This window comes from Nannospalax galili, unplaced genomic scaffold (assembly GCF_000622305.1).
Source record: "Nannospalax galili isolate Female #2095 unplaced genomic scaffold, S.galili_v1.0 scaffold104, whole genome shotgun sequence".
NCBI lineage: Eukaryota > Metazoa > Chordata > Mammalia > Rodentia > Spalacidae > Nannospalax > Nannospalax galili.
In genome coordinates this window covers 4,797,066-4,816,057 of record NW_008353596.1, presented here as the reverse complement: position 1 = coordinate 4,816,057, position 18,992 = coordinate 4,797,066, and the positions used below count along the sequence as shown (strand labels likewise).

Genomic DNA, 18,992 nt, shown 5'->3' with positions numbered 1-18,992 from the left:
CACTTACATGCAGGAAATACATTCATATACATAAAATAAAAATAATAAATAAAACATTAAAGAATAGTAAAGAGACCGGGCGTGGTGGAGCACGCCTTTGATCTCAGCACTCAGGAAGCAGAGGCAGGTGGATCTATGTGAGTTCAAGGCCAGCCTGGTCTACATAGTGAGTTCCAGGACAGCTGGGGCTACAGAGAGACCCTGTTTCAAAATGACCAAAAAAAAAAAAAAAACCCAAAAAAATGAAACAAATGAGTGGAGGGGGATCTGGAGTTGTAGCTTGGAGACAATGTATGCCTAGCATGCTGTGGATCCTGGGTTTAATCCAACTGTACCTCCCAAAATAAAAAAAAAGTGAGGATTCTCTGTCCCTCAGTCTACGTCTGGGGGCTGAAGTGAATGTGAACACAGTCACAGAGATCTTTGGAATACAGGTTTAGATATAAAAACTGAGTACAGCCTTGTAAACAAAAGCAAGGAATTAACCTAGAAGCATCATCATCAGTTACTAAGGAACTCTATGAGGCACCTGGCATGGAAGCGTTAATAAGGCTGTTTAAAGTATGACAAGCATGTTTTCTCAGTAAATCCTGATGAGACATGAAGAAAGGATTTAAAGATTATGCTGTAGTCAAGATTATGGGATAAAATGACTGCAAGTAGTGTAGAAACATGTTCCTTTCTAAAGAAGGATAGAGGCCAGGCACGATTGTATTCCATGTAATCCCAGCACTTGGGAGCCCTGGTTGGGAGGATTATAAATTCAAGGTCATTCTTGGCTACATAGCAAGCTTGAGACCAACTAAATACATGAAACTTTGACTAAAAAATAGAAGAAAAGGAGCTGGGTAGATAGCTCAGTCAACAAAGTACTTGCCAAACAAGCATGAGGACTTGAGTTGGATCCCCAGAATCCATGTAAAAAGCTTAATGTGGTGTTCCCTTGTTGCCCCAGGACTGGGAAGGTAGGTTTTTGGCTAGCCAGCCTAGCTAACTGCAGATCCCCAGGTCCTAGTGAGAGACCTTATTTTAACAAAGAAGGTGGACAACGACAGCTAGAAGCTGACCTCTGGTTTACACACACACAGGCACTGTACTTGTATACACATGAACATGAACACACAGGCAGGAAGGGGAAAAAAGGCTCTAAATGCTTCATCACGAGTATGCTTGTTTTATTTTCCTTATTTGTATCTGCAATAACTTTATTTTTTCTTGTTTTCTGTTTTTATTTTATGGTTTTTTTGTTTCAGTTTAAAAAAATCTTATTTTATGTGTATGAGTGTTCTGCCTGCATGTATATAAGTGTACCCATGTCATACAATGTCTGAGGAGGCCAGAAAAATATGTCAGATCTTCTGGAACTGGATTTATGGATGGCTGTTAGTCACCAAGTGGGTGCTGGGACACAAATCCAGGTTCTCTGCAAGAGTAGTAAATGCTCTTAACCACTGTGCCATCTCTTTAAGCCATTTTGGTTTTTGAGACAGGGTCTCCATGTAGCCAAGCTGGCCTGGAACTCTCTATGTAGACCAGGGTGGCCTCCTCCATCTCACAGAGATTCACCTGCCTCTGCCTTCCCAGTGTTGGGATTAAAGGTGTGCACCAATGAGCTTGGCATCATTTCTGAATTTTGACTTAGATTTATATTTATCAAAATTGTGTTTTCTATAAAAGGGGAAAAAATTTATCATCTCTTTATTGAAGATGTAGCTGAAGTGTCTTTGAGTGTTTGCCTGCATGTAGGTAGGTACACCCATGTCACGCAATGTCCTCAGAGGTCAGAAGAAGTCATCAGATTCCCTCAAACTGGAATTATGGGCGGCTGTTAGCTGCTATGTGAGTGCTGGGAATCTTTTGCAAAAGCAGTCAGTGCTCTTAACTGCTGAGCCATCTCTCCAGCTCCAATGTAGATATAGTGTTTTTTTCAAAAGTTTATTTATTTATTTATTTTTTTGTCTTTTTTGAGACAGAGTCTCCCTGTAGCCCCAGCTGTCCTGGAACTATGTAGACCAGGCCACCCTTGAACTCATAGAGATCCGCCTGCCTCTGCCTCCCGAGTGCTGGGATTAAAGGCATGCGCCACCACGCCCAGCCAAAAGTTTATTCTATTTTACGTTATTATTGTGTGTATATATGAAGGTGACCATATATGTGCCATTGAAGTGTGGAGGCCAGATGGCAACTTTCAAGCCTTGGTTCTCTCCTTCTTGCGTGGCTTCCAAGGATTGAACTCTGCTCATCAGGCTTATGTGAGGAGCACTTTTACTGGCAGAGCCAACTAATCAGTCCTGTTTAGTTTTTTTGTTTGTTTTGGTCTTTTTGAGACCAGGCTAGCCTTGAACTCACAGAGATTTACCTGCCTCTGCCTCCCAAGTGCTGGGATTAAAGGCAGGTGCCACCATGCCCAGCTTCCTGTTTGTTTTTTGATAAAAGGGTCTCATGGCCTAGACTGGTCTCAAACTTTCTACATAGTTTAGAATGACCTTGCACTCTTGATCCTCTTGCCTCCACCCCCTATACACCATCATGGCTGAATGAACTATCTACTTCTAAATATTGTCTCTTGAGAATGTTATATAAGTGAAATTACAGTATGTAAACTTTGAAGTTGGCCTTTTCCACGCAGTATAATGATTTTGAGACCCACCCAAGTTGTTATAAGCATTAGCAATCTCTTCTTAGAGCTGAGCAATGTCCATGGTGTGAATGAATGCCAGTTTGCTCAGACATGCACAGAAGGATATTTGAGTAGTTTCTACTTTGAGTTATTGCAAATTAAGTCACTGCATATAGGAACACGTTATCCCTGGGTTTCTAAGTTCTGCTGGACTAGGCATGACCTTCTTGACATCTCACTGTTGGCCATGCCCAAAGGCCATAGTCCCAGAAAAAGACTGGCTTCACAAGACTATTTTTATATTGGAGTCAATAATAAATGATTCACAGAATAATGGTATTAAGTTCTGACTGGAATGTCTTTGGAAGTTTGAAGGTTTCCCATGGACAGGGGCCACACCACTGGGGCCAATGGACAGAAACCTCAGGAGGCACTTAGGGATAAAATAAAAAAAGAATCTCAGCACCAGGTATGGTGGCACATGCCTTTAATCCCAGCACTTTGCCAGCTTGGCTACATAGACAAATTACAGATCTACATAGTGAAACTCTGTTTAAAAAAAAACAAACAAAAAACCCTTCAGGGCTCAACAGATAAAGGCTCTTGCTACATGAGCCTGGAGAACTGAGTTTATAAAGGTGGAAAGAGAGAACTGACTTGACTCCACAAAAATTGCCTTTGCACCTCCACACATAGAATGGCTGTGACACGTGCTCGCCTCAGTATTTTCTTCCAAAAAAATAAAAACAAAGAACTTCATCAGCATCATGCCTGCTTACCTTCTCACTTTTAAAAAATAAATTCTTTTTTAAAAAATATTTTATTAGTTTTATTTATTTATTTTTCTTTGTCTTTTTGAGACAGGGTCTCCCTGTAGCCCCAGCTGACCTGGAACTCAGTTTGTAGACCAGGCTGGCCTCAAACTCACAGAGATCTTCCTGCATCTGCCTCCTGAGTTCTGGTATTAAAGGCATGAGCCACCACGTAAGGCTTTATTAGTTTTATTTTATGTGTATGAGCATATTGCCTGCATATATATATATGTAAGCGCACCAGTGTCGGGCAATGCTCGCAGAGGTCAAAAGAGGGCACTGGATCCCCAGAAACTGGAGTTACAGATGGTTGTTAGCCACCATGTGGGTGTTAGGAATTGAATCCAGATCCTCTGCAAGAGCAATCAGTGCTCTTAACTGCTGAGTCATCTCTCTAGTCCCACTGTGATCTACCTTTATAGGTTTTTGTTCTGACAGAAAACTGAAGAACCAAGGCACTGGGGAGACTATAGGCCCAAATCAAATCAAATAATGTTATTCACCCTAAAAACACACTTGAGGGGCCTGGAGACATGGTTCAGCAGTTAAAAGCACTGCTTGCTCTTGCAGAGGACCCACATTTGCTTCCCAGCACCTACATGATAGCTAACAGTTGTTCATTAACTCCAGTTCCAGGGGATCTAACACCTTCTTCTGACCTCTGCCGGGCACTGCATACATGTGGTGCACTTACATACATGCAGGCAAAACACACACACACACACACACACACACACACACACACACACACACGGCCCTGAGCCAGACAGAGATGATAGCTTTCTTCCTCCCTCAGTATGTAACAATGAATTACAGCCATCATTCATTTCTCCCAGAATCATTGCTTGAGCAGTTTCTAAGAGCAAACTATATGGCCCCAATGGGATGCCCACAGCAGCAGAGCGATATGTCACTGACAGTTCTTCCTTTCAGTCAGGGATGAGGGGTGGGGTATAGGTGGGACAGGGAGTGTCTCTGTCTAGAGGCACAGGGTGGCACCCTGATTGTGATGCTGGGTACACAAGTATCACCTATGGTCAAAGTTTATAGAGTCACACATGTACACACATGAAGGTGTGTGAAGGCTGGCAAGCTGGAGAAGTGAAGTCGGCTTTGAATTAACACACAGTACCACAGCCAAGTTTCTGTGTAAGATAACACCTCCAGCCGGGCGTGGTGGTGTGTGCCTTAATCCCAGCACTCAGGAGGCAGAGACAGGCAGATCCTCTGTGAGTTTAAAGCCAACCTGGTCTACATTGTGAGTTCCAGGACAGCTGGGGCTACAGGGAGACCCTGTCTCAAAAAGATGCCCCCCCAAAAAAAGATAACACCTCCAATCCTGTGAGACATTACCAGCCAGGCAAGGGGAGCCATAAGACAGCACTGCACTTATTGTTATACTATCTTTTGAATATATATATATATACAAACAAAACAGTCAAAAAGGTAAAGAAAACCCTTAACAAAGGGAGATGGAGTCAGTTCATACAAGTTCAAGAGGAAGAACTAGTTTCCCCATGGGCAGCCCCAGTCAATGCCTCAAAGCCCTTTACTATGAAGCTATTTTGTTCCAAAGACAGAACTTTTTGTTTTGCTTTGCTTGTTGTTGGAAAAGTATCATTAGTAGTGGAGTTTTGTGGTAATTCAGGGACATAGTGAAAGAACAGCCAAGCCACTGGACTGCTGTAACTCTCTATTTCAAAATAATTACTGGATTTTTAAATGCTATCCTCTGCAATCACTTCCCTTTCCAGAGTAGACAAAAAGTGACATAGCCAAACTCATTGATAATTACACCCCCAAATACTCAGCATAGAGCAAATACAAACTTAGGCCAGATCATGATGACAGCTTAAACACCAAAAGGGTGGACAGTCTTCTCATTGCTAAGCACCCTCTACACAGGTTTAATGCCTTGCTGCAGAAACAGTGAGTGGAGACTTAACTAGTAAAGTCTGAGAATTAAAGAACTGGTCAGAAATTCCTGCATGATACCCATAGGCTCCCTAGGAAAGACTTCCTTGGTAGGACTCCACTCAGTTTTCAGCAAGCAAAGCTAGTTATTAAAGGGTTCAGGAGCAACACAGCCAAAACCAGCCTGTTCACAGTCACCCAGCTTGCAAATAAGGCAGCATGAGACAGGTTCAAAGAGCTGTTCATCACTGCCAGGGAGGTATTAATGCTTTTCTCTGTTCTAATTATCAAAAATTATCTGGAGCACAGACAAAGCTTTAGGAGGCCTGGCTGCCAAGAAAACCTGTTACTGATTTCCGGTCAGGGAAACTATATTCGAACCACAGAGTCTGGCCATTTGGCTATTAGAAAGGCAAGACTAGGCATGGTGGTGCACACTTGCAATCCCAGTACTTGGGAAGTAGAGACAGGATCAAGGTCAATGTCATTTTGCCTCAAAAAGCAAAACAAACGAAAGCCCCAAAAGAATTTATGTTTGGCTGGGGCTGGAGAGATGGCTCAACGATTAAGAGTACTGGCTGTTCTTGCAGAAGATCTGGGTTCAAATCCCAGCACCTATATTGGCGCCTAACAACTGTCTGTAACTCTAGTTCCAGGGGATCTGATACCCTCTTCTGTCTTCCTTGGACACTGCACAAAATGGGTACACTTACACACATGCAGGCAATACACTCATACACATAAAAAATAAAAATATAAACAAAATTAAATATATATATATAAAATCTTTTTTTAAAGATCTTGAGGTTAAGAGATTTGTATTTTTCAGTACTTATCAGTATTCTTTTTTTAAAAAACAATTTATTATTATTACTTTTTTAAATTTTATGTGTATGAGTGTATTGCCAGCATGTACGTGAGTGCACCAGTGTCATGCAATGCTGCAGAGGTCAGAAGAGGGCTTTGGATTCCCCTGGAACTGGGGTTAAGGACGGTTTGTAGCCACCATGTGGGTGCTGGGAATCGAACACGTGTCCTCTGCAAGAGCAGTCAGTGCTCTTAACCGCTGAGCCATCTCTCCAGCCCCTCAGTATTCTTTTTGTCACATCCACCTCCTATTGGTGATCTTAGGGACAGAAATGAGAAATTCATGCACCAAGTTTTTGGTCATTATGCAGGTTAGTTTTTGTCAACTTTTTGTCAACCTGACACAAACTAGAGTCATCTGGGAAGAGAGAATGTCACCTGAGGAAATTCCTCCCTTGGATTGGCCTGTGGCCATGTCTATGAAGCATTTTCTTAACTGTTAATTGATAAAAGAGGTTCCAGCCCACAGTGGGTAGTAAGTGCCATCCATAGGCAGATGGGCCTGGGCTGTAAAAGAAAGGCAACTGAGCAAGCCAGTAAGAAGTGTTCTTCAGTTGGCGCCTGGGGCCGCCTCCCATGCTGCCCTGCGCCAAGTCCTCCCCTCACCTTTCCTCCCCCTGCCCTCTACTCACCATTCACTGCTGGCTGGCCCCCCTACCCATCTCTTCCCTTAAAAAAAAAAAAAAGAAAAAAAGAAGCATTCTTCCATTACACTTAAGTGTCAAATAAACCCTATCCTCCTCAAGCTACTTTTGGTCAGTGTTTTATTACAGCAACAGAAAAAAGTTAACTATGACAGTCGTTCACAGAATTTGTGCATGTGTACATACCTGTGTGTGTATGCATTGTATGGGGGTTGTACATTCCTCTGTGTGTGCAGAGACCACAGGAGGGCTTTGGGTCTTGATATCTGCCTTATTCCCTTTAGTCAGGGTTTCTCACTGAACCTGGAATTGACCATTTCTCTGCTAGGTGGGCAGCCAGCAAACCCTAGTCAGCCTCCTATCCCCACACCCTCATCCTCCAGTGCTGGGGCTATGGACGTGTGTGGCCATGCCTGGCTTTTACGTGTGTGCTGGGGATTCAAACTCAGGTCTCCACGCTTGTGTAGCAAGTGTTCTTACCACTAAGCCATCTCCCCAGCTCCTTGACTGGAACTTTCTCTATCAATTCTGAGCATCTGAAATGATGACTATAAAGTATATTTGACTTACTATCATACAAAACAAAAATAAAGGAAAATGTGAGAGAGAAAAAAAAATGCTCCAATTAGGTATATAGAGATGGAGACAGGAAGATTCCCTGGGCTTACTCACCAGGCAGCCTAGCCAGGTTCAGAGAGAGACCCTATCTCAAAAACTAAGGTGGAGAGTAACTGAGGAAGACACCTGATGTCAATGTCTAGCCTCCCCATGAACACATGTATAACTGTACTCATGCATATTCAGAAACATGTACACACACAACAACATTAATTTTTGCAGTACTAGGGACTGAAACTAGGGCCTTGTATATGCCAGGCAAGTGGGCATCCAATGAGTTTTATCCTTAGACCCATGATATATATTGTTTAAGGTAAAAATAATTACCTAGGACTAGAGAGATGGCTCTGCGGTTAAGAACATTGGTTGTTCTTGCAGACCCGGGTTCAAATTCCAGCACCCACATAGCAGCTAACAACTGTCTTAACTCCAGTTCCAGGGGATCCAATAGCCTCTTCTGTCCTCCACAGGCATTGCATGACATGGATGCAGTTACCTACATGCAGGCAATACATGCATATACATAAAATAAAAATAATAAATAAAATATATTTTTAAAAATTACCTGAAAATAATCCCCATGATGGTTTTCTAGATTATTTGTTGGCACCATGGACTATCTCATGAAATCATTCAGTCATTGCTATAATCAAGTCCACTGGGGCTGCCACACCTGTCCTCCAGGTAATACACAGGCTACTGTGACCTGAGTAAAAACTTTGATTGTGGAGAAAAAGCAATAAAATTGAGCAACAGCTTGTGTAGCTCATTAACAAGGTAGATGCAGAAAGGAAATAAAATGTGCCCCCTCTTCCCCCTGAGTGTTCTAAATTTCTGAGTCAACAAGAACAGAGAATAAAAAACAAATCTGGGGGCTGGAGAGATGGCTCAGCGGTTAAGAACACTGTTTTTGCAGAAGACCAGGGTTCGAATCCCAGCACCTACATGGCAGCTAACAACTGTCTGTAACTCCAGTTCCAGGGGATCCAACAGCCTCTTCTGTCCTCTGCAGGCATTACACAACATGGGTGCACTTACTTACATGCAGGCATAACACTCATACACATAAAATAAAAAAATAATAATAATAAATAAAATATTTAAAAAATCTGATTCTGTATGCTTTATACTTATGGAAAGCATTAAAACTACAGGAAGAATAGTGCAAATAACTGGCATTTCTACAGATATCTTGAAGTAGAAGTTTTAATTTTTTAAAAGATTTTATGTTTAATTATGTTTATGCTGGGCGTGGTGATACACACCTTTAGTCCCAGCACTCAGGAGGCAGAGGCAGGCGGATCACTGTGAGTTCAAGGCCAGCCTGGTCTACATAGTGAGTTCAGGTCAGCTGGGACTACAGGGAGACCCTGTCTCAAAAAGACAAAAACAAACAAACAAACAAATTATGCTTATGTGTGTGCCATGTGCATGGGGGTATGCGTACGTGAGTGCAGGTGCCCTGGGAGAAGGGTCTCAGAGGCCAGCAGCATGAGATTCCTCTGGAACTGGACTTATAGGCAGTTGTGAGTTGCCCAGTGTAGGTGCTGGGAATGTCCTTTGCAAGAGCAGTATGTTCTCTTAACCACCGAGCCATCTCTCCAATCCAGGGTCTAATTTAGATACATAGATGATGGGTGAATGGATGGATGGATGGACAGGTGGATAGACAGACAAAGATACATAGATACAGATATATAAAACAGTGAGGTCAGTATCAGGTTCTACCTTATTTCTTGAGACAGGGTCTTTCTCTGAACCTGGAGGTAGACTGGCTGGGCAAATGAGCTTCAGGGAATCGGCCTATCTCTATCTCCCCAGTGCTGGGGTTACAAACACAACACTGATATACTCATATTTTTTCATGGGTGCTAGGGATCCAAACTCAAAGCTCTTGTGCTTACACAGCAAGTAGTTAATAAGTCACCTCTGCAGGTTCTTCATCCTTTGTAGCCCTGGCTAACCTCAAACTCATTATGTAGCTATGACCCTGAATTCCTGATCCTCCTACCTCTACCTCCAAGTGCCGAGATTATAGGCCTACACTATACTACCATGCCAAGCTCAAACAAACATTCTTTTAAAGCATTTAAAAAATATATATTTAGGGGGATTTCAGACAATGAACAAGGGAGATCAGCCAAAGAGATCTAACATTCAAAAATAAGCACTTCACAGGCTGGAGAAATGGCTCAGCGGTTAAAAACACTGGTTGTTCTTTCAGAGACCCGGGTTCGAATCCCAGCACCCATACGGCAGCTAACAACTGTCCGTAACTCCAGTCCCAGGGGATCCTACAGCCTCTTCTGACCTCTGAGGGCATTGCACGACATGGGTGCACTTACCTACATGCAGGCAATACACGCATACACATAAAATTTTTAAAAAAGCACTTCAATCTAAAACATAGTTAATATAGTTCAAAAACTGACTTGGAGATGGTTCAGCAGGTAAAAGTGCTGACAACCTGAGCTTGATCCCCAGAACCCACATGAAGGTGGAAAGAGAACCAACTCCACAAAGCTGTCCTCTGATCGCCACATGCATGCCATGGCACTTGCACCTGCCCACACATACATCATGCATGGACAAACACACACACACTAATTTTTTAAATTAAAACAAACTGAGGGGGTGTGGTTGGTGGGTTCTTCATGCCTGTAATCCCAGATGTGGGAGATACTATTAGGAAGATCAGAAATTCAAGGCTATAGAGTGAGTTCCAGGTCAATCTGAGCTAGATGAGACCCTGTCAAAGAAAGGGAAACAAAGGCCAGGCGGCACACACCTTTAATTCCAGCACTTGGAAGGCAGAGGCAGGTGAAACTCTGTGTATTAGAGGATAGCCTGGTCTACATAGCGAGTTCCAGGTCAGCTGGGGCTACAAGCAGACCCTGTCTCAAAGACCAAAAAAAGAAACATGCAAAGCTAGGTTTTACTTTTACCTGTTCACTTAATGACAGTTTTACAAAGCAGGTAAGTTTTGACTACTTTTCAATCAAGGATACTTAAAACTTAAATAAATGGGGGCTGGAGAGATGACTCAGCAGTTAAGAATACTGACTCTTCTTACAGAAGACCCAAGTTCAAATTCCAGCACCCACATGGCAGCTAACAACTGTCCATTACTCCAGTTCCAGGGGACAGGACACCCTCTTCTGACCTCCATGGGCACTGCACAACATGGGTGCACTTACACATATGCAGGCAATACACTCATACACATAAAATAAAAAAAATAAAAAATTTTAAAATAATAAAATAAATAAATGAGGCTGGGCATGGTGGCACACACCTTTAATCCCAGCACTTGGGAGGTGGAGGCAGGTGGAGCTCTGGGAGTTCCAGGCCAGCCTGATCTATATAGCAAGTTTCAGGCCAGTTGGGGCTACAGGGAGACCCGGTCTCAAAAAGACCCCCAAAAATTAAACAAATAAATAAATAAATGAGACCAGAAGATATATGTCCAAGGAAGGGGGAAGGGGAGAGTGATGAGAGACTGGGCTCAAACAGAAGGCAGCTTTTTTTCCTCTCTCTCTCTTTTTAATTATTTAATGTTTTTCCCTCATGCAACAGAGGGCCAAGAACAAAAAAGGTCACAAATGGCCAAAAGTCAGAGAACAAGTGCCTACAGAGTATGGGTCCTTGGACAGGACTCCTGTATTAAAATCCACCCACCCAGGGTTCAGGGATCATTGTGGAAGAGGGGGCAGAAAGATTCTAAGAGCCAGGGAGGAGGTGCATGACCATATGGAAATAGAGCCCTCCAGGCTCCTAGGACTCTTCTCATACAAACCTATAGCAATAGTGTATACACAAGACTCAGGCAAACTTAAGCAGACAAAAACCCAGCACAGAACTGTGGAAATGAACCACAAGCCCCAATCTTAGTCAAAGAACTACTGGCAGCTGATTACTGATGGCTGAGAATGAGCTGTTTTTTGGTTTTTTTTTCTCTGTGTGTGTCTTTTTGAGACAGGGTCTCCCTATAGCCCCAGCTGTCCTGGAACTCACTATGTAGATCAGGCTGGCCTCGAATTCACAGAGATCCGCCTGCCTCTGCCTCCCAAGTGCTGGGATTAAAGGTGTGCACCACCAAGCCCAGCTGAACTGCTCTTCTTAAAGAGAGGAACTCTAGATAGTCTGACTAGATCCCAGTGGATGATCATGCACTGAGGGGCATCTGGGGACACTAACTATACATGATAGGCCTTAACACAAATGACAGAAGGTATGACCTCCAGTGGGGGACTATAGGAAGGGTGCTAAGGGGGGGTATAAAAATTATTTTCTGTATGAAATATACAAAATTCAATAAAAAATTTAAAAACTATCTAGTGTTTTAATTTTATGTATATGAGAGTTTTGTCTGCATGTATGTCAGTGTACCACATGCATGCAGTACCTGTGGAGATCAAAAGAGGGCATCAGATGCCTTGGAGCTGGAGTTACAGCTGGCTGTTTGCTGCTGTGTGGGTGCTGGTAACCAAACCTGGGTGCTCTGGAAGAGCAGTGAGTGCTCTTAACCACTGAGCTATCTCTCCAGCCCATTTTCTCTTTTTATTTTCTTAATTTTATGTGTATGAGTGTATTGCCCGCATGTATTTAAGTGCACCCACAGAGGTCAGAAGAGGGCATTGGATCTGGAACTGGAGTTACAGATGGCTATTAGCCCCCATGCAGGTGCTAGGAATCTAACCTGGTACCTCAGCCAGTGCTCTTAACTGCTGAGCCATCTCTCCAGCCCTGTTTTCTCTTTTTATTTTATTTTGTTTTGGTCTTTTTGAGACAGGGTCTCCGTATAGCCCCAGCTAACCTGGAAATCACTACGTAGACCAGGCTGGCCTTGAACTCTCAGAGATCCACCTGCCTCTGCCTCCTGAGTGCTGGGATTCTGTTTTCTCTTTTTAAGGAAGTGGTCTCACTCTGCAACCCAGACTGGTCTAGAACTCACTGTGCAGCCCAGGTTCATCTTGAAATTGAGGCAATCCTCCTGCTTCAGCCTGCCAAATTCTGGATATATAGGCACAAGCCACCATGCCCAGCTGGAAGACAGCTTATTAAATCAGGAAAATACTTGGGACTACCTAGAGAAAACTCTGATTACATATTAATTTCACTATCTAGTTTTATCGGTAACAGAAGCAAACTTTGTCAATGGTTTAAAAGATCACCTTGCAATTGGGCCTGGTAGTATATGCCTGTAATACTAGCCCTTGTAAGGTTGAAGCAGGAGGATCACTGCAAGTTCAAGGCTAGCCTGGACTCTAGAGTAAGACCCTGTCTCAAAACAAAACAAAACAAAACAAATTAACAACCAAAAAAAAAAAAAAAAACCCTCTTCTTCAAGTAGTCCACATCCTTCTTAGGTATGTCTTTCTTCCCGAGTTCCTCTCTGTCTCTTAACCCTAATGTTTAAAATTTAAACATGTCTTTTAATAAACAATTGTGCTTCATAAAAAATAATACATAAGCCAGACGTGGTGGCAAACATCTTTAATCCCAGCACTCGGGAGGCAGAGGTAGGCGGATCTCTGTGAGTTCAAGGCCAGCCTGGTCTACATAGTGAGTTCCAGGACAGCTGGGGCTACAGGGAGACCCTGTCTCAAAAAGACCAAAAATAAATTAATTAATTAATTAATTAAAAAAGATTTACCACTTTAGCACTATACACTGACAAGGTCCACAGTCGTTTTTAGGTTTGAGTAAAAGTGGCACAGATTTATTAGGGTACTTCTTGCCCCTAATTCATTTCATACTTAGTAGAATTACTAGAATATCCTGCATCTTGTCATTGTCATGTTATTGGGCATTTGTGTCCTTCTGCCTGAGAACCACCTTTGGTCACTTATTGTGTACTATTTTCACACACACACGGGGGGGGGAGGGGGTGGTGACTGGATCTACCCCCTCTATTTAGTTCTTCAAATCTCAGCTTAAATAGCATGAAGTCTTAAAGAAGTTTGGTTTGACTCTTGCTAACCCTTGTTAATGTTCTCCTAATTCAGGGAACTCAGTAATTTTCTTTCAAAACACTTGGTGTGCTGCTGGGGATGGAACTCAGAGCTTGGCATCTGTTTGCCAGCACTCCATTACTGTGGTACATCCATAACCCCAAAACACAGGGGACATACTCATCCTCCTACAGCTCAATGGGTATTTTAGGACAGGAAGATGTCTGCTATGTCCCCTGAGCCACACACAGTGAAGATTCAAATATTGGTGAAATGGGCACAAGATTTTTAAGAATCATGTCTCCAAACAAAAAGATGAATAAGACAACCCAGTCTCCTTGTTTCTAGAGCCTACATTTCAGACTCCTGATTTATCATCACTAACCAATCTTACAGCAAGTGTGCCCAAGTGCTTGTCCCGAAACTAGATGTCAAACACCCAAGTAACTGAAGAATGTATTTACAGCTGGGCATGATGGGGCATATCAGTAACTGAACCACTCAGGAGACAGAGGCAGGAGGACCAAGGGAGCTGAAAGTCAGCCTGGGCCACATAGCAAGACCCTGTCCCAAAAAAACTAAGAACAAAAGAATGACTTTTACATTACATGGAATGTGCCATTTCCAAGATTGGTCCATGTATTCACTGCAATCAAATGAGATATTTGAGAGACACCTATAACCACCAACTAGGCAGTACTGGGTTTTCCTGCTGAGCCAAGCAGATGGAAGATAACGACGGCTACAGTGTTCAGTTGTTTACAGGGAATAACTATTGCCTCTCTTCACTAAGAATGACCTCAAAACAAAGGACAGACCCACAATAACTTCTCGAAGAACAAATTTTAAGGTTATGGTTTCCTGACTAAGACATAAAGTATGAGCACATGCAGCCCATATTCAGCTCAGAAAGGCAACTGTTTCAGATTGAGTTTTACAGATTTGTCCAGAGAATAAACTTTTTTCCTGAATTCTAGGGTGAGTCCAGGAAGGTGTTCCCTTTTTCTTTTTCTGAGACAGGGTCTCATGTATCTCAGACTGACCTGGAATTGTTTTGTTTTGAGACAGGGTCTCCCTGTAGGCCTGGAACTCACAGAGATCCCCACCTGCCTCTGCCTCCCAAGTGCTGGGATTAAAGGCATGTGCCACCACATGGCCAGCCCAGACCAGCTTTTTCCCTGAATTCTAGTTGATTTATTTTCTGTAATTTCCCCATAAATCAGTGTTATTCCATTTCATTCTTAAATTAAGTAGGGGAACTATTAAGAAGATAAATATGAAAAAAAAAACCAACAAAAAAGAAGATAAAGTATAACTCCAAGTAAGCAACTTTACTTCCTATTTTTGTTGTTTCTGGGGTCTTCCTGTAACCTCAACAGGCCTATAACATGCTACGCAGACTAGGCTGGCCTTGATCTCACAGAGATCCACTTGCTTCTACCTCCCAAGTGCTGGGATTAAAGGTTTGTTCCACCACACCAAGCTTTGCTTCTGTTTTTGTTTTTTTATTTTATTTTATGTGTATTGCCTGTAAATGCACCCGTGTGGTACAATGCCCTTGGAGGACAGAAGAGGCTGTCGGATCCCCTGGAACTGGAGTTACGGACAGTTGTTAGCTACCATATGGGTGCTGGGATTCGAACCCAGGTCTTCTGCAAGAACAACCAGTGTTCTTTTTTTTTTTTTTTTTTGGTCTTTTTGAGACAGGGTCTCCCTGTACCCCAGCTGTCCTGGAACTCACTTTGTAGACCAGGCTGGCCTTGAACTCACAGAGATCCTCCTGCCTCTGCTTCCCAAGTGCTGGGACTAAAGGCATGTGCCACCATGCCCAGCAAATGACCAGTATTCTTAACCACTGAGTCATCTCTCCAGCCCCTGCTTCTGTTTTTTAAGACAGGATCTCACTAATTAGCCCAGGTGGGCTTCAAACTTGCAGTGATCCTCTTGCCTCAGCCTCCCATATCATTTTGAGTTTTGTTGTTGTTTGACACAGGGTCTCAAATAATTCATGCTGGTTTTCAATTCACTATATAGCTGAAACTGGCCTTGAACTCCTGATCCTCCTGCTTCCACCTCTCAAGCCCTAGGGTTAAAGGTCTGCACTACCACAACTCATCACCGTATCATTTTTTTAAACTTTCATAATGTACATATCTATACATTCACAAAAGCAGAGATCACCACCTCTATAAACCAACTATCCGACTGACTGACTGTCAACAATAACCAGTAATTTCCCCCTAGGAACCAGCACACTTCTCCTGCATGCTCAACCTCTAATCATTGTAAAATTTACTTCACTTCAGAGATAAGCTATTTGGTCCCTCAGCATCTACTTCCTGGTTATTCAGCTAGGAATCAGCATCTTTTACGTGTGTTCTATCCTAATAACCTAAGTTCCATGAAGGAGTTTACAATAAGTGGGACCAGGGGGCTTGGAGAGATGGCCCAGTGGTTAAGAGCACTGGCTGTTCTTGCAGAGGACCTGGGTTTGATTCCCAGAACCCACATGGCAGCTACAAACCGTCCTTAACTCCAGTTCCAGAGGAATCCGAAGCCCTCTTCTGACCTCTGAGGAATTGCACAACACGGGTACACTCACACACATGCAGGCAATACATTCATATACATAAAATAATAAATAAAATATTTAAAATAAACAAAGAGTGGGAACAAATACACTAAGTCTGTGGGTTTCAAAACCCACAGATAGCTGGGCCTGGTGGCGTACAACTTTAATTCCAGCACTTGGGAGGCAGAAGCAGGCAGATCGCTGTAAGTTCAAGGCAAGTCTGGTCTACATAGTGAGTTCCAGGACAGCTGGGACTACCGGGAGACCCTGTCTTCATCTGCCCTTCTTCCTCTACTTGCTCCTACCACAGCTGCAAAAACCAGTTATACCTAAAATCCACCAGGATACGTTCCCTGATCCTCATGCCCCTCTGGCTTAGGGTGCCCCTCACACTGCTCTAGGTTCTCTCATCAGAGACTTCATAGAACTGAAGGGCATGCACTTGTTACTGCTTTTGATTGCCAAGGACATAAAATAAGAGTGTGGTATCTGCCAGACAATAAACAAAAGCATGCACATGTCTGAATAAATGTCCAATCCTTGCTATACTCATCAGCTTCTCTTGGGAGATTGATTCACTAATGTGCTCATTAACTACTTTCTCAGAAACGTATAGCTTGCAAGATCAAGTGACTTTAAATGCCAACTGGAAACACACGACGTAAATCAGATGTAACAACACCTGTGCATTCTCTCCAGCGCCTGTGCTTTCTTTCTAGTAAGACCACTGTGATTTTGTAAAAAAATCTACTTTCCCAGGTGTTTACTGTCACTCTGCTGTGCTGAGCTCCTCACTTCCCTGGGAAAGGCCCCATATCAAGACCTATTAACTAATCAATTTCACAGAAATTAGGGGCCATGTGCAGAATTAGGTGCAGAATTCCAGCTGCAATTATACAAAGTAGGCACTCTATTTCCTATAGGAATGATCAGTGGCATGGTGGTTTTAAAATATATTCGCAAGCTGGACATGGTACCACATGCCTAAAATACCAGCACTCTAGAGAGGAAAGAAGATCACCACAAGTTTGGAGCCAGCCTGGTCAATATCACGAGTGCTAGCCTGGGCTACAAAGCAAGACTTTGTCTCAAAGGGCACTCCCCTACAAAAAAAGTGAGGGAGCTGGGGTGATCAATAAGAAAAGTGCTGGTATGGTAACACACACATTTTGTGGGGATTTGGGGGCAGGGGTGGGCAAGATGTCATTGTGTGGCCCTGGCTGGCCTAGAACTTGCAATATAGACTAGGCTAGCCTCAAACTCCCAATGATCCTTCAGTCTCCCAAGTGCTGGGCCATGACACAAACTTATAATTCCAGCACTGGGCAACAGGAAACAAAGAGAATTCACTATAACTTGATGGCCAGTTTACTTGGCAAGGGCTAGGTCAGTGAGAGACCCTGTCTCAAAAAAGGAGATGGAGACTAGCAAGATGGCTCAGTGGGTAAAGGAACATGCTGCCAAGCCTGACAACCCAAGCTCCATCCCAGGAACCTACATGGTGGAGAGAGAACCTACTCCTGCAAGCTGTCCTCTGACCTCCACAAGTGTGACACATGTGTACCTGCAGCTTATGTACCATGTCCAACTTGTGAATATATTTTAAAATCATCATGCCACTCACCATTCCTGTAGGAAAAAGAGTGCCTACATGTACCATGTGTACACACAAAATTCACAAAATGGGATCCTTTGTATTTAGTAATACAGAATGTGGAGAAAGTGTTTGTTGGATTTCTCAAAGTAGGTCATAAAAAGTACAGTGTTTTCCACCAGTCACTTCCCCCACAGACAACTCCCTATGAAAAAAGACAGCTGCCAGCTGAAAACAACAGAAAAGGCTCAGGAGGCAGAGAGAAGTACTGCCACTGGCCATGTGAGCTATCTCGAACTTAGATCCTGATGCCTGGTGAGAAAGACACTAGGCCAACATCACCCAGGTAGACTACAATTGATTCCTCAACCCACTGAAAGTGTTGACTCATAAAGGTTTTATTTTTACAAATTTACTTTTTTGTATTTATTTACTTTTAGAAAAAGCCTCATACTGTAGCGCCGGCTGGCCACAAACTCACCACAATCCTCCTGTCTCAGCCTCAAGTGCTAGTATTAGAGGCATGCATCACCACACCCAACATAAAGGTTCTTTTAATCCAGTAAACTTTGTGTTTGTTATAAAACAAAAGATAAGAAACTCAAGGAAGGGGTGGTTAAAAAAACAAACAAAAAAGCTAAAACAGAAGCAGGTGGGGATGACCACCTGTAATTTCAGCACTTGGAAGGCTGAGGCAGGTGGAGGAGGAAGAGGCGGGAAAAGAACAAACAGCAGCGAGACCTGAGAGAGTGAAGGATGAGGATGTCCCCCAGCAGCCGCAGCACCTCCCTGGCCTCATCCACCTCATCCTGCTGGGCCCGTTTTACCCCTGCTCCCTCAATTTTTCCCTCCACAGTCTGATTCTCACTGAAGCGGGATGCGGCAGGGCTCGGCGCGAGCCGACCTCTACCTGCGGCCACGGTCCCTCAGGTTGTCACCCCGGTTGCGCCCGCTGGGCACTGCGCACTTGCTCCGGGGACCGACGCCGCCCAGCACCGACTTGATCTGCCGAGTCGGGCGCACAGAGGCCATTAGGCCCCATGCCTGACCCCAATGCTCCGGGAGCTCAGGCCCAGTTGGCGCCGCCCTCGGCGTCCCCTGGCGTACGCGCTGCGCCCAGCACGCCCCAGGCCCCAGCGTGCTGCCAGTCACCAAACACAGCCGGCTCCTGCCAGAGCGCAGGAGCGCGTTGAGACTTACCTCAATCGACTCTCCGCCGCGGCCGCTCGCTCCGACCCCTCAGCCAGCGACCCAGGACTGCAGAGGCTAGCTCAGTTGTGGTCCTCGGAGGCCAGACAGCAGCTACCAGCCGGGTTGCAGCTCGCCCCCTCCCTACCCAGCCGCAAAGCAGCAGCGTGCCACACCCCCACGACGAGCCCCAGCCGCCTAGGCCCCTC

At 43.9% G+C, this 18,992-nt stretch overlaps 1 protein-coding gene across 7 annotated transcripts in view; it reads right to left on the bottom strand.

Moving 5' to 3' along the window:
- The window catches only part of Fam234a (family with sequence similarity 234 member A), a 44,399-nt gene extending 25,457 nt beyond the window's left edge, over positions 1–18,942 (bottom strand). For 2 of the 7 annotated variants that reach the window (XM_008850805.3, XM_008850806.2), the window contains exon 1: positions 18,796–18,942. The gene's annotated coding sequence lies outside the window, so the exon portion shown is untranslated. Of the gene's footprint in view, positions 1–18,505; positions 18,653–18,795 lie in introns of those variants that run through there. The other 5 variants (XM_008850803.3, XM_008850804.3, XM_008850801.3 and 2 more) reach the window with 4 other exon arrangements.
- Between the last annotated feature and the right edge of the window lie 50 nt (positions 18,943–18,992).